Genomic DNA, 11590 nt, shown 5'->3' with positions numbered 1-11590 from the left:
ATATGAAGTACCACCTCTCTTGCGGCGCCGTGTAGGCATCGAGGGTGCGATGGCTGTCGGTGGCGTTGAAGCAGATCTGCGATGGTAGACGGGTGCATCGGGGGATAAGTCCCGTTGCGGTGGAAGAGAAGGCCGTGTGAGCGGGCCCGGAAAAGAGGACGACGGCGCCGATGAAGCGAGAGGACGCGATGCAAGGCTATTGGTCCGTCGCCGTGGATGAGAAACGTCCATATCTAGCAGTGGTCGACGCGGTCTTGGTAGGCGCTCCGGCATGGTGGAGGACGGTGGCGATGGATGTGGTGGAGGACGGCGGCGATGGATGGGGTGGCGGACGGAGGCTGGTGTGGTGATGGGGTGTTCTAGCGCGGACGGTGTATGAATGGGAAAATGGAGGGAGAGGTACGGGGAACCATGTTTTTGGGACGCGCTTGTCTGAAATATGGGAAAGTTACGAACTTAGCCCCCGTTTAAAATTTGGATATCTCGTCGGTTGGGGATAGGACGGTAATCTCGCATCTCGCCAATATTTGCCCAGAGCGATTTCGGGCGAGGAGAGGGTGGTTGGCGCCCATGGTTGGCGCCCACGGTGTATGAAAGGGGCTGACAGGTAGGGCGGTTGTGTCACGTCTGAGTGAAGTTACAAACCTGCCCCTATTGAAAATATTTGCCTACATCGCTTTCGGCCGAGTCGAGTTTGTTTTGCCGCCCACCGTGTATGCATGGGGAATGGAGGGAGAAACAGAGGTCTTTCGGATGCGCTTGAATCAAATGAGTTTTGCCGCCCATGTTTGACGCCCACCGTGTCGGAATGGGCTCAGAGGCGGTCGTGTCACGTCTAATTGAAGTTACTAACCTACCCCTATTTAGAGCAGTGGAAATCGGGCCGATGGATTGTCCGTTTAATGGGTAGACAGTAATTTCCATCTCCCAAACACTTGGCTTCGGGCAGCCGACGTGGGAGTGGACATTTTGCTGCTTCTTTCGAATTTTGGGACAATAAGCATCCACGTTTACCCTGGCAACTAAATTCGAATCCATTTTGTATTCCTATATGAATCTTTATAAATCATTCTATGTGTTTTTATATATCTTCAAAAGGACGACAAAGATGTATTCCACTGTCATATATGAATATGGTTTACAAATGCCGATACTCAAATTCAGAAACTATAATCCAGTTTAAGGTAAATTCGAATATTTGGAACACTCCATGTCCAACTCAAATGTCACACACAGCATAATGTGTACTCCCATTTAGATATGTACACAAGCGATGTATCAAGATTCAAATACCGAGTCAATTAACCAAGAATGTACAGAACTAACAGACATATAAACACTTATAGAGTATATGGATCAATAATATCAACTAACATACATAAGCCAGGCCGCTGTACTTTTTTTTGGCTACAACAGCATCCTTTTTTAGCCAGCATCTTGGCCCTTTCCGATGCGTGCCACTTATGGTCCATCTATACTACTACTATTACTGAATGCACATTCAGCCCGATTGGTATATTTGTAGGTCTGGCACAACAATCCAAATGAAATGTCTCCGAGTCTTATCAATTAATACAGACTTGTGCTCAAATAAAATTACAAACCAAAAAAAACAATTATTACATGATCTCTAAAACAAATGGTTTGATTGATTACATGAACAGACAACACAAAGGTTATTCAACTATGGAAAGAACATTTCACCTATGATTTACCAAGTAGGAATTTAATTTCCTTTTTTCCTTCAGGACCTTAACAATCTGGTCAGTCTCAGCTTGCTTCGTTTTGAAATCCACCAAATATTTAATGGTTGTCTTGAGTACTGCTTGTGATTGTGCTGTTTGCTTCCTCAACATGTCAACTTCATCTCTAAGTGCAGAAGCAGAATCTCTTTCTACCACTAGTTTAGCCTCTAGAGCATCAGCAGTTGGCAATTTATAATGCACGATTGGGCTGGTGCCACTGCTGTGGGATGATGCAACGTCCATGGGGACCTCACTCTTTGATCTTGGGCTAACCTGTTTTGCATTAAAGTTCCGATTGGATTCAGAAAAGTTGAAGTTAGCAAAACATGTCAACTGGGAGTTATAACAGCAAACCAGTTAAACAAACAAGGAATTAAAGAGTTTCAATTGGATGCTGAAAAGTAGTTATTAACATCATTGTAACCCGCTGTTGCAGCAGCAAAGCAGTTAAACAAACAAGTAGATATTTAAGTTAAGGCAAACATGTAATTCTTAACAGTAAGTATCAAACACATAGATAGGCGCAGTCTACAATATGATTAACACGCTGTGCCATTATGTAATCAGTAGCAAACTAAATTAAGCCAAGCAACGTAATTGAACAATTTTGCAATAAGTGGCTAACTAAAATTCCGAGAAGCAGGTAACTGAACTTACGCTAGTTCTTTGTACAGGCACACTGCAACTTCTTTTTCGCTTACAAGGTTGTACGAAGGAGTCCATGGCATCAATTGCTTGGATACGCAGTCCCAATACTTCTTTCTTCCCACACTGCATGGGTAAGTCGAATGGTTAATCTGGTAAGATGGTGCGTCCTTGATATGTTATATGAGGACGTGTAGTCAGACTAGTTGTAGCCAAACACATCACACTGGCTTTTACTGTATATTTCATGCGATTACTTTTGGCATATCGAGATCTAAGCAATCTACAATAGGATGAAAAGACTGGCATCCTTCACATTATTGGCGAACTCAGTTCATAGAAACAAGCAATTCAGCCATTATGTGGGTAAATCAAAAGCGCCACTGGAATATTTTTCTCTATCCAATCATACACGCAAAAAGGGGTGACGCCACCATAGGGGCTAGTATGGGCAGCCGCCTCAGGTGGCTGGAAAGTGTGCACCTAGTTTGAGTCATCCAGGTTGGCCCACGCTAGTTTTGTTTGTCCCAACGCACGAGCAGGCAATGTAAAAAATGAAGAAAAATGGTTCAATTTGGATGGGCCAATAACATAAGTGCAAGGCAGGCCCTATAGCAGGCTCGCGGCCCAAACGAGCGCCTCCCATATCGATCGACAGCGGGAAAAATCCCAATTCATTCGCTCCAGCCTCCAGTCTGGTTCGCTCCTAACCTAGCCGCCGCTGGACAGACCGACACAGCACTTCCTCGCGCCCTCATTGGAGGGCGGTCGCCGGGCTTCAAGCGAACGGAAGGACAAGAAGATGAAGATCCAACCCAGGGTGTAGCCTGCGTGGGAGGCAGCGGCGGCAGCACGGGCATGGCATCGAGCTTGCGCAAACGGACAGTCGCAGCTTGCAAGAGTAGCATGCGCAACGAGCAGGTACATCACATCCCTGATTATATCTAATTCACTCTTCAATTTCTGGCCAATAGTTAAACCTCACGGTGTTGTAAAACTGCTTGTATGTAGGGAATCTATGAGAAAATGAAACCAATTTCTACTTATTTTATAACTCCCCCAATCAATACTGAACTGACTGAATCTGATGTATCTCATCAAGTTTCCGGTGCAAACATACAAGCTCATGTTGTTCTTGAGCCTGAAGTGTCTAATGAACAGACTGCTAATGAAGGATTTGATGCAAACATTTTACATGCTCCTGGTGATGAACATATAGTGTCTAATGAGGGATCTAATGCAAGCATTTTGCAAGCTCATTGAAGGATTTAGTGTCTAATGATGATCTACTATGTTGAGAGAGACAGAGATTTGCAGACATTTATGACAAGCAAATTATAGTGCATTTTCATAGCTTGAGGAAACGTCGAGGCCATCTACCAGAAAGTCCCCGTATCATGACAACGTAGCATAAATACTTTTCTAATCTGTTGTTTGAAACTATTCGCATACTTGTGCAGGATAGATATATTGATATGCAGTTTGCGCACTGGTTATACGTGCAATTACACTTTGATATTTTTCAGCCAGAGAACGAATAATTCAAGCAGGTACAGACCATGTTTGTAGTCCTTGTACACCATGTTACATTTTGTGTTTTTTGGTGCTTGCATCATTTAGTGTTTATAATCTGAACTACTTTGGATCATTACCTGGTTTTCAAAGTGCATGTAGCTTCACATTTCTCAAGTTATGTTGATTTCTGGAGTGCAAGTGCCTTCATATTTTTTAAGTTAAATGTTCGCCCCTGGTAACTTGAATTCGTGGACCAGCCACTGCACACAAATCATACACGAATGCCAATACGAATTAAATGAAATGCAGGGACTTACGCTAGCTCGTTGTACAGGCTCACTTCAGCTCTGCTTGCGCTTGGGATGTTCCATGTACAAGTCCATGTTACCACTTGCTTGGATGTGCAGGCCTTGTGCTCCTTGCATCCCCCTCTGCATTTTTGACATGGCGAATGGTTGATCAAATAAGAGGAATCGACCTTGATGTTGTACCGGAGGACAGATACTTACAAGGTTATACGGATGTGCAGGATGTGTACTAGATCCCGTAGCGCCGTCATGCTTCGCTAAAAAATGGATTTGCTTGTTTCAGATGATATCTCCAGAAGAAATAAGAGTTAAAGTCAGAGTTGCATAGGCGTGTAAGCTAAGAGAGCAGTGAAAGGATATCCAAACATCGTCGGAACAGTGCACAAGGGAGTGATGTGTGGATACCTAGTTCGGGCCGGCGTTTGGGCATGCTCGCCTAGCTAGAGTGCGGGTTACTTCAGAGTCGTTGAGGGTGATCCGCTGGCGTTAGCTGGCCGCGCATGGATGCGGATCTTGAGTGGCAGCGGAGCACTACGATGCGGTGGACGAGACCGTTGGTGAAGCCCCAACGGCCTCGGGGGGGGGGGGCAGAGGTGCGACGATGTGCTCGGTGAAGTAGCCCCGGTGAGCTGGGAGACGACGTCGGTGAAGCAGACCTGATGCGGTGGAACTTGGTGTCTGTGAGGCACGTCGGTTGCGGCGGCCGACGTTGTCGGTGGACCACCCGGTGCGGTGGACGAGGGCGTAGATGAGGTAGCTCCGGTGCGGTGGTGAAGCACGACTGTCGTCTTCGTCGTCGTCGTCCGGCACAGAGGTGGGGAACGGTGGGGAAAGAGACGAGACGAGGGGCGATTCGAGGGTTGGCGGCGAATTAGGGATTTGAGCAATCTGGGCGCGGAAGGGGACGGTGGAGAAGAGAGATTTTGCAGGGCTGGAATTGGGGCCACCAGATATTTCAATCCAAAACATGGAAGCGCGAACTTATATTCTCGTCCTCCTTTGGGGGGGGGGGTGGCTGGGTGCTACGCGTCCGTCCGACACACGCGACCACCCCGACAGGACTATGCTTCGGTGCCTTAAAGCACCTGCCTTTGTGTCCATGACATGTGGGCCCAACAGGTGGCTGGCCCACATGTCAGTGACCCAAAGGCAGTTGCCTTTAAGGCACCGAAGCAGCGTCCACCCTGACATGACCCTGGTCTGCCTGGTGCGCCTACATTTGAGAATGCAAACGAATCTGTATGTATTACCATGCCCGTGTTTTCCTTGCAATAATTAGTCATTCGAAACGAGATACTCCATCCGTACACTTTTGTAAGTCATTTCAGACAACTTAAAATGAACTGTTTTGCACATTGTCTGAAATGTCTTCAAGGTCTTATAAAAGTGAACAGAGGGAGTACTTAAATTAATTAATGAGGAGTTATTTGAAAAAAAATCGAAACGGTACCCACGCTAATGTGGATTAGAGTGTGTTTCACATAATTAGTTATTTGAATTAGAGTGTGTGTCACGTAGTTAGTTATTTGAATTAGAGTGTGTGTCACGTAGCGATCTCGAATTCTAACGTGGATTTCGCATTTCACTGTATCCACGCTACTTTTTTAATACAAATTCATATGTATATGATGAACACCATGGTAGTGAGAAAACTTTTGGATGGATTCAAACATATGACCTACAAAATAGCACAACAAACTGAGTCAATGTCAACTTTTCGAAACTTAGTATGGCACGAATTCGAAATAATTACCCGTATGCCTGGTCCTCGGTTCAAATCTTACAATGTACACCGAATTGAAACATCGATATTAAGTCTCGTACTATGTACATTCAAATGTTGTTTTTAGCCCCCCCGCACAAACGCTACATACTTCCTGTATCGGTCAATCTTCCTCTCCTAACCACCTTAGGAAGCTATCGGTTTCCAACACACGTTCATTATTTCTCTCCATGTTTCGATCTGTAAGTCTCTCAACTACACAACCCCTTTTTCCACTCTGTTACCAAATGTATTTACCTCACACACCCGCCATTGCACCCCATGCCAAGCTCTCTCTCTCTCCCCCTCTCCCTCTCACCCTCTCGCGCTAAATACATGCATTGCCTATCTAGCCCCCCCAACCTCTCATGCACACGCACGCACGTTGTATATCTAGGTCACTCCCTCGAGACTGTCTCACTCTTTCTTCCGCACGGCGGGCCACACTCGCTATATCTCGCTCTCTTTATCTGAGTCTCGTTTAACCTCGTTTTCTTTCACACACAAATGATATATCTCCCTGTTCGGGCCTCAATCGACACACTCTATACTCTCTCACGTAGATTGTCTATCTAGGTCAGTCCATCCAAGCCGCCACCACTCTTTCGACCTCATGGTGGGCCACGCTCACTCAATCTCTCTCTCTCTCTCTCCGTACGTCTCGATTGACCTCGCTCTTTCTCGGACAAAAATGATATATCACCATGTTTGATCCTAATTCGACCTATTCACATTGTATACTCTCTCACGCACATCGTCTATCTAGGTCACTCTCTCCAACCCGTCTCACTCTTTCGATCGCACGGCGACCCTATGTGATCGGTTGACCTTGCTTCCTCCCACGCACAAAATATATCTACATGTCTGTGACTGGATCATCTCTCAAGCTCTATCTTACAGCCCTCACCCTTGCCAAAAAGCTCAATCGGACAATATCTCTCCAGAGCATATATATTTGTTCAATGAATGTCGGACCACACTCACTTTGTCTCTCTATCTATATGTCTCTCGATTGACCTTGCTTTCTCACACCGTATCTTCCACGCGTTGAAGCTACTACCTCTCCATCCCTCGCAAAGCCGGAGCTATTTACATTGCGAGGGGCACTCCAACCTTGGATTAATTTGTGTAGGCATTTATTCCGGTCGGTTTAGATTATATTTTCGTAGCATTCGGCCCACAACTACTCCAAACACCGTTGCAACCCACACAACTCCCCTAGTTGATTTACCTCTGGCTCGGTCATTGCTCTCTCGCACGTCCTTTCTCGCCTTCAACGTCGCACCATGGTATTATTGAAAAAACTATGTTGTTCTCTTTAATTATTATAAATAAGCTACAAAACTACACACCGATAGTCCACTTGGAATGGAACAAATTTCGACCCACAAATTAAAGTGCTACAAACTACACACCGAGGGGCCCACATGTCATGAAACAAATTTGAACCCATATACAAATTAAAAAATAAAGGACGAGGATCGAACATGCGACCGGGCCTTCAAGCCGCACGTCAATAGGCAACATACGTAGAATAGCAATGTTTGTTGTACCCCCTTTGTTCACATAATGTTTTTATATTACCACAGCCTAATTAATGGATAACATGTAATATTATTTTTAGTACTATTCGCCATCACTTACTGGTGGGTTCCATGTGTGCTCTCTCTCTCCTCCCCTTCTGCGTTTAGAGCAAGTATAATAGAGCTGAGTCAGCGGGCTATAAGGAATAAACTAATATATTTCTGCTTAGTTGGAGGAAAGAGAAGATGAGAGAGAAGGTAAGCGGGCTCTTCGTGAAGAGCCAGCTCTAGCACGTGCTCCTAGGCACTTTGTGAGAATGAAAGGTGGGCCACATAATAAAAAAGTAGTACACTCTTTTGATCTATTATTGTACATGTTGGCTATAAGATGGGCTGTATATGACATGGCACTGGCTTATAGCCAGCAGCTGGCTATACTATTAACCATGCTCTTAGACACACGGGCAAACACGAAGAACTCGCGGGCGATGTTGCCGTTGACCATATCTGGACGCGTTCACAAGTCACGGCACCAGTTTCACGTACTAGCAGCACTAATCAGTGTGTACGTGCAATGCACGTTAATTTGGAAGTATATTAAGTGCATGCGGATATTAACTACTAGAATATTATTTGCGTGTTGTCATGTGATTAGCACTACTTTTGGCATGAAATTAACTGCATGCTAAACGTGTTGAGCGCTCGACATTGAAGCAGTCTACGTCGTTGGATGACAAGGAATACATGTGGCTTGATGACGTTTTATATTTAATTTGATATGGCTCTAGCAGAACATTCAATCGATCAAACCATACATTTCGTCCAGTCTGACTCCGACTTTAAATTATACGACGATCGATATAAAATAAACGGAAATGATAAACCTTCGGACTTTAAGCATGGCAATCCGAACGTTTTTCATGGCAAATTTAGATTACGCGGCGGCGGCGGGGGCGTCTCGCGGTGGGAAGCGGCTCCTCTGCCGTGCTCTGTGTCGTCGGGCCACTGACCGACGGCGACGGCGGTGTCTTGCGCCGTTGTTGGCGTACTCCTGGACGTTGGCCTAGCTTCAAGGAAGGCCAAAATGTTTTGGACTTCGGATCGAGTCAACTGGCGGGAGGAGGCGACTGGCGTTGGTGCAAGGAAGCAGTCGACGGCGGCCATCCATGCCGCTGAGGGGGGCACTGGCACCCGCGCGGGGACAGCCGCTGTCAATGGCGCGGCGGAGACATTCGTGTGCACGAGCACCGGCACGGGCGTGCACGTCAGTACACGCGCAGGCGCATGCACTGGCAGGTGCACGGGCGTGCGCGTCAGTGCATGCGCAGGCGCATGCGCTGGCAGGTGCACGGGCGCGTGAAAGTCGGCGGGGACCTCGTGGAACCCTGTGGGATCAAGCTCGGCGACAATGTGTGGCTCCCAGCCCATCAATGCCACGGGGATGGGTGCTGGCGCAGTCGGGGCGACGGGAGCCGGAACGGGAGCGGGGACAGGCGCGGCGTCTTCCCGCAAGGCCAGTTCAAGCTCGTCCCAAAGCGCCTTATGTTCTTGAGACTCCGGCTGGGTGTCTTCCTCAGGAAACTGGAACACTAAGGGCAGACCATCGTGATGTGGCATGGCGTACATTTAGGTCAGGCTAGTTGGAGGTAGACGACAGGAGAATCGGAGAGGAAGAGAGAGGATTGTAGCGATACCGGGTAGTGCGGGGTTGATTTTAAACTGGGCGCCGGCGACATTAAAAGTGGGAGCAGTTGGGACGACGGTGGGCGGCGGAGCCTGGTTAAAGGGCTCGCCTCCCGGTGAGCTGCACAGCGGTCTGCCAGCCTCCCTGACAGCGGCAGCGGTCTGCTCGCACGCCTCCCGTCGACTCACACGCTTGCTCGGACGGCACCTGCTGATGAGAAGCGGGGACTCGTGGCGGCACGTAAACGCCCACGGTTTCAATAGTGAAAGCGTTCGCCTTAACGTGACAGGTCTTTGTTCCAAAATACCTTGGCTCTTCATTTGTGCAACTTGTCATAAGCAGCTTGTCTCAAATTGAAGAAAAAACTTACGAAGTAATATTTGTGCCATATCACGTGACCATGCTTAGTTTCAAGAATTTATGCTCACTTTTGGATTTTCTGAAATTTAAGATCCAGGATTCGAAACAATATCATAACCTGCATCATGCAATAAATTTTCAAGCCGTACATCTGTCCTGTTGTATTTCTTAAGAAAGGATTTGGTCAAACATTTTGCTTAGTTAGACTTCAGACAAGTTATATATGCAGAGTAAAAGGATAATCCCTCCGTACCAGTGCATTGCCTGATATATTAACTCAAGTACTAGGCACGAACAAACGGGCTCAATTCTGTGCTCATCCTGGTGTAGTAGTAGTAGTAGTACTAGGCAATGCAGTTGACGGGTGACCTTGACGAGCGGCGACCGAGGGAATTGAACCGTGCTCGGCACGGTAGGTAACGTTGTCTAGTTACTAAAGCATCCCTCCGTTGTTCATCGGTAGTCATTATGGACCGGGGACATGAGGGGAATTTCCTAGGGCTGGAATTCTGGCCGCCAGATATTTCGACTTGAAACGCTGAGGCTCGACTGGTTGGGGTTGCCTAATGTGCGTACCACGCACGCCACCGAAGGACACGAGCCCGGTTTTTTTAGGATCAACACGAGCCAAGGTCTGGCTGGTACGCCGTTGGGTCCTACCATTCGAGAATACGAAAGGAACCTTTTAAATTGCCGAACGAATCTATGTGTATTACAATACCCGTATTTTCCTTGCAAATACTAATCTCAACGTGGTAATTGATTTATGACGAGTTGTTGAATTAGAGTGAGTTTGTGATATAGTGATCTCAACGTGGATTTCACATTTCATGGTATCCCTAGTAAGTTTTCCAATGCAAATTCAAATTTAAAAGATGAACAATATGGAGGTGAGAAAACTTTGTATGTATCAAGCATATGACCACACACACACACACAGAGAGACACACACGCACGAACACAACAACAATCCAATAAGTATAGTGCATCTATTTTTCCAAACCATGCATGTATGACACGAATTCAAAAATACTCCTTCTATTCCTAAATATTAGTCTTTTAGAGAGTTCAACAAGTGACTACATACGGAGCAAAATGAGTGAATCTAGACTCTAAAATATGTCTATATACATCCGTATGTGCCAGTCCATTTGAAGCCTCTAAAAAGACTAATATTTAGGAACGAAGGGAGTAAAATGTAAGACATCCATGGTCCTCAGTTCAATATTTAAAATGAACATGAAACTGAAACATGAATATTAAGTCTAGTACTACAGTACATGCAAATGTTGTGTTTAGGCGGAGCTATGATTGTCGGGGGTCAACCCCTCGACCTTAGATAAAATTGTGGAGCTCTGTTTAGGGTTGTTTAGATTATATTTGTCCCCACCCTCCCAACCACCGATTGGTTGTGCACCCCCACCCCTCCTCCCCGGGAGAATATCATGTGCCCCCATACCTTAGATGCTATATGCCGATACGAGTTGCTTGGAGCTTGTAGATCTGAGATATAGCAGCTCACATGATGTGTCTTAATATTTTTGCAGGAAACCTTGATGAGTTTGAGAATTGCACACAATTTGTACAAAAACTACTTAGATGCCCTTTGATCCCATATCCAACGACCTCGAAGCTCGTATCACCGTAGCATCTAAGATGAAGGAGGACATCATATTCTCCTGTATGTAAGAATATCATGTGCTACCACACCTTAGATGCTTTGGTGATACAAGCTCTTCGGAGGCGTTGGATTTGTGACCCAACACCTCCTCGGTGGTTCGAATGGTTTTTTGCAGAAAAGCCCCAAAAGAGTTCGGCCACTGCTTACAAGCACAAAGACTGCTCAGATGCCATTGGATCTCAGATCAAACGACCTCCAAGCTCGTATCACCGTAGCATCCAAGCTGCGATAGCACCTTATGTTTTCTCGCACGGGAGAGTATGAGGTGCTCCCGCACCGTAGATTCTATGGTGATACGAGTTCACTGAGATCTAACGGCCCACAGTAGGAGGTTTGAATGTTTTTGCAATATACGGCTGATAGAGTT

Source organism: Triticum aestivum, chromosome 6D (assembly GCF_018294505.1).
Source record: "Triticum aestivum cultivar Chinese Spring chromosome 6D, IWGSC CS RefSeq v2.1, whole genome shotgun sequence".
Taxonomy (NCBI): Eukaryota; Viridiplantae; Streptophyta; class Magnoliopsida; order Poales; family Poaceae; genus Triticum; species Triticum aestivum.
This window is presented reverse-complemented; position numbering follows the sequence as displayed.